The sequence below is a fragment of the Austrofundulus limnaeus genome, unplaced genomic scaffold, assembly GCF_001266775.1.
Source record: "Austrofundulus limnaeus strain Quisiro unplaced genomic scaffold, Austrofundulus_limnaeus-1.0 Scaffold347, whole genome shotgun sequence".
NCBI classification, from domain to species: Eukaryota; Metazoa; Chordata; class Actinopteri; order Cyprinodontiformes; family Rivulidae; genus Austrofundulus; species Austrofundulus limnaeus.
In genome coordinates this window covers 541896-547082 of record NW_013952749.1, presented here as the reverse complement: position 1 = coordinate 547082, position 5187 = coordinate 541896, and the positions used below count along the sequence as shown (strand labels likewise).

The 5187-nt window shown below is 42.6% G+C and overlaps 1 pseudogene; it reads left to right on the top strand.

Moving 5' to 3' along the window:
- The window catches only part of LOC106527886 (extracellular sulfatase Sulf-2-like), a 30322-nt pseudogene extending 25412 nt beyond the window's left edge, over nucleotides 1-4910 (top strand).
- The last annotated feature ends 277 nt before the right edge of the window (nucleotides 4911-5187 follow it).

The window sequence follows — 5187 nt, the reverse complement described above, 5'->3', positions numbered from 1 at the left end:
GTAGCTAAAATTAGCAGAACAGTAGCTAAAAGCAGCAGAACAGTAGCTAAAGTTAGCAGAACAGTAGCTAAAATTAGCAGAACAGTAGCTAAAAGCAGCAGAACAGTAGCTAAAGTTAGCAGAACAGTAGCTAAAATTAGCAGAACAGTAGCTAAAAGCAGCAGAACAGTAGCTAAAGTTAGCAGAACAGTAGCTAAAATTAGCAGAACAGTAGCTAAAAGCAGCAGAACAGTAGCTAAAGTTAGCAGAACAGTAGCTAAAATTAGCAGAACAGTAGCTAAAAGCAGCAGAACAGTAGCTAAAGTTAGCAGAACAGTAGCTAAAATTAGCAGAACAGTAGCTAAAAGCAGCAGAACAGTAGCTAAAGTTAGCAGAACAGTAGCTAAAATTAGCAGAACAGTAGCTAAAATTAGCAGAGCTGCAGCTAAAAGACCAAAGAAGCAGAAGCGCTGTGGAAAGTCATAAGTAGCGAAACAATAACAAACAGCTAAAAGAAGCAGAAAGCTAGAACAACGGTTTAATGCTGACTCAGCATTCTCTCTGAGGTGAAGGAGACAAACAAACAAACAAACAAACAAACAAACAAACATTTTATTAAAACATCTAAAAACTCACTGTTGATTTTATGTCCAACTGAACTTTTCTTTCTCCATCCATCCATCCATCCATCCATCCATCTATCCATCCATTCATTCATTCATCATCCATCCATCCATCCATCCATCCATCCATCCATCCATCCATCCATCCATCTATCCATCCATTCATTCATTCATCATCCATCCATCCATCCATCCATCCATCCATCCATCCATTCATTCATTCATCATCCATCAACCATCCATTTATCATCCATCAACCATCCATCCATCCATCCATCCATTATCATCATCCATCCATTCATCATCATCATCATCATCATCATCATCATCATCATCATCATCCAGTACTCCCAGCTACAACTACGCTCCAAACCCAGACAAGCACTGGATCATGCGCTACACTGGTCCCATGAAGCCCATCCACATGGAGTTCACCAACCTGCTGCAGAGGAAGCGTCTGCAGACCCTGCTGTCTGTGGACGACAGCATGGAGAAGGTACAGCTGGTACCTTCAGAACCTCCAACACGAACCTGTCTGATCAGGGAACTCAGAACATGTGTGTGTGTGTGTTTGTGTGTTTGTGTGTTTGTGTGTCAGCTGTACAACATGCTGGTAGAGACGGGCGAGTTGGAGAACACCTACATCATCTACACGTCTGACCACGGCTACCACATCGGACAGTTTGGTCTGGTTAAAGGTGGGTTCTGATGGTTTGGTCTGGTTAAAGGTGGGTTCTGNTGGTTTGGTCTGGTTAAAGGTGGGTTCTGATGGTTTGGTCTGGTTAAAGGTGGGTTCTGATAGTTTGGTCTGGTTAAAGGTGGGTTCTGCTGGGGTTCTTTAGAGCCTGTGGACCCGTCACACCTGTAATCCTAACCCTGGTTTTAATTCATGCCACAGGTAATGTTTCACCTGTTTGCAGGTAAATCCATGCCGTATGAGTTTGACATCAGAGTCCCGTTTTACATCAGAGGACCCAACGTGGAGCAAGGCAGCATGTAAGATTAGAACCAACGACCTGAAACCCATTAATCTGATGTCTGCTGGTGTTTCTCTCTGGGATCAGTTTGTTGTTTTTCACTGTCATTAAATGTAACATCAGTCCTGCTGTGATTCTTATTCCTCTGATTCTCCACACTGAGACTCTGACTGCAGGTAAGACCATGACTGATCAGAGCTCKTCCACATAAACACATTATGAGAATCCCCAGTGACCGGGTTGAGAGTCCAACTAATGAAAAATAAAAGAGATCAGCGTGGCAGCAGAATACATCACAGAACAAATCAGATTGTTCTGTTCTGCAGAGAGAAGCTGAGCGACAGGAAGTTCTCTTCTTCTTTCCTGTTTCAGCAGCTTTTAATGCAGATTGTTTAAATGTTCACCAGAACCTCCTTTTATCTGCTTTTATTTTTTATTTATTTTTTATTTATTTTTATTTTTTTTTTTGCTTTTTAGTTTTTTAAATCTCAGGGTTCCACGCTCAAGATTTTAGATTTTTCAACCCAACAGAAACATCTAGATATTCATGAAGGTTGTGTTTTTATTTACTGAAGGTTTTACAGATAAATTTATTTATTGTGTAAAATAATGAAAAACATGAACGGTTTTATTGAGTTCATAAAAACTCTGAGGCTTCCTGCTTTTAGAATCCAGACTGAGTAAATAAGTGGACGTTTCACCACAGATCAGCTCAGATTGTGTGTTTGAGACGACTCTCAGCTACTACCAGCCYTCTCTGTTTCAGAAACCCTCACATCGTCCTGAACATCGACCTGGCTCCAACCATCCTGGACATCGCTGGTCTCGACACGCCTCCTGACATGGACGGGAAGTCCYTCCTCACCCTGCTGGACACGGACAAACCTGCCAACAGGTACACTCACACATACAGGCTTGTATTTCTATCCTTATTAGGACCGTTCATTCACTTCCATTCATTTCCAATTGTTTCTATAGCCTTACCCAAACCCCACCAGTACTTATTGAACCCTGACTCCACCAGTACTTACTGAACCCTGACTCCACCAGTACTTACTGAACCCTGAACCCACCAGTACTTATTGAACCCTGACTCCACCAGTACTTACTGAACCCTGACCCCACCAGTACTTACTGAACCCTGAACCCACCAGTACTTACTGAACCCTGAACCCACCAGTACTTACTGAACCCTGACCCCACCAGTACTTACTGAACCCTGAACCCACCAGTGCTTACTGAACCCTGAACCCACCAGTACTTACTGAACCCTGAACCCACCAGTCCTTATTGAACCCTGAACCCACCAGTGCTTACTGAACCCTGAACCCACCAGTCCTTATTGAACCCTGACCCCACCAGTACTTACTGAACCCTGAACCCACCAGTACTTACTGAACCCTGACCCCACCAGTACTTACTGAACCCTGAACCCGCCAGTCCTTATTGAACCCTGAACCCACCAGTACTTACTGAACCCTGAACCCACCAGTACTTACTGAACCCTGAACCCACCAGTACTTATTGAACCCTGAACCCATCAGTACTTAACCCTCAACCTAACCCCTCCAGTATTAAAATAACCATAGTTTCACCGTCTTAGGACCGGTCTTTGGTCCTTACAGGAATAAGGAGTATTTTTGGTGACAAGGTAGGTGTGTACACCAGAAACTGTTCTAAAAATGTAACAAACACAAGGACACACAAACACACACAGCTGTAAATACAACGTTAGCACTGATGCTAAGTCTCTGCTAGCATGTGAGATACTTTTTAGTTTCTTTCAAATTTTTTTAATCCAGTTTTAAACTTGCTCTAAATAAAACTTTGTTCACTTTGAAAAAACATTTTAATGCTGATGATGTTGTTCAGGTTTCAGGTGAGCAGGAAGTCGAAGGTGTGGAGGGACTCGTTCCTGGTGGAGAGAGGGTAAATACACCTTCTGCCRCTTCAATGGAAAACTGATGAAGATGATTTATTGGTGGACAGTAGAAATGAGTTTTGGCTTTAAAACTCTTTCAGTCTGGGTTAGAGAGTACAACACATGGAGACGTTTTTTGTGTTTGCTGGTTTGATAAAAACAGACAAAACATTTTTTTCTTCTTCGTTGGTAAAAGATGCTGTTTGTTTGCAGGAAGTTGCTCCACCAGCGAGTTGAGGGGAAGGAAGTGTCGCTGGAGGAGAACTTCCTGCCCAAACACCAACGAGTGAAGGACCTCTGTCAGCGGGCCGAGTACCAGACCCCCTGCCAGCAGACTGGACAGGTACCCAAACAGCTTCATCAACACTCCCAGGTCCAGTACCGGTCCGGTTAGTCCAGTTCAACCAGTTTCATACTGGACCGGTCCAGTCTGGTTTCTGGTCCTCAGGACTGTGTGGACCCATTAAACCAGGTTAAACTCCTGAGTTCAAACTAAACCAGTTGTTAATGTTGTGTTTTCAGAAGTGGCAGTGCGTAGAGGACGCCACAGGAAAGCTGCGACTCTTCAAATGTAAAAACGAATGGGGAGGGGCTAAAAACCTCCAGAGGGGCGTGGCCAGCCGCCAGCGTCCAATCAGTATCAAATCCCAGCTGTATCTGTTGGACTCGGACGCCTGCAGCTGTGACTTCAGTGACCTCAGACACGTGAACTTTGGACCATTTGTGTCGAAGTCGTTCAACAAGAAATCTTTCTTTAAGAAAAGTGAGTTTGTGCCTCCGGCCAGCAGGGGGCAGCAGAGAGTCCAAACTGAAGAAAACACTGCCTGTAGACAGGAAGTAGTGTTTTTATTTAGGGTTTTTATTTATTTTATTTGTTGTGTTTACTGTTAGTGTTGAAGCTGTAACCTGCAGCGCCACCTGCTGGTCAGAAAACAGAATCATTTATTTCAACAGATCTGATCASCAGATGTTTAGATGAAACAATTGTTAGTGACGTGTCAATAAATACAGGTTATTTTCACATAATATCCCTTTCAGCTCCAGAGGTTTATTAGTATTTTTAAAATATAGAAATCTGAAAAATATTCTTTAGAAGAAACTTTTATTTCAGAAATCTTCAGTCCTGTCAGAATCATAAGCCTTATTTTTATTTTTTTAACGATAAAACTGAAAATTTTAGTTTGATTTTTGTTGTTTTTCTGCATCAGAATTCAAAACTCTGAAGAAATARTCAAAGAATCGTTTCAGCCGCTCTCTGACCGAGCTTTACGATCACCACGGTAACCGCAGCCTGGTGGGCGGAGCCAGTCCAGGTCAGCCAATGASAGACGAGTCTGAGGATGAGTCCAGTGGGATGGGAGGAGTTTCCAATGTTGCGGCTCCATCGAGCGCCATCAAAGTGACGCACAGGTCAGAGATGATTCGTTACCACCTGCAGGGGCGACCAGGTGACCCCMTTTATGTCTGTTAGCAAAATATCTGCAGCTGATAACCTTTAGACTCCAGATTACAAGAAACCTCATATAAATTTACAAAAATAGCAAAATCTGTTGCAGTACTACATAATAAGGTAAAGGAGTTATTTAATGATAAAGCACAGTTTATATTATATAACGCAATAATTGTTCCACTTTTGATTTATTGTGTTGAAATTTGGGGTAAGGCATGTAAACCATTTACTAATTCT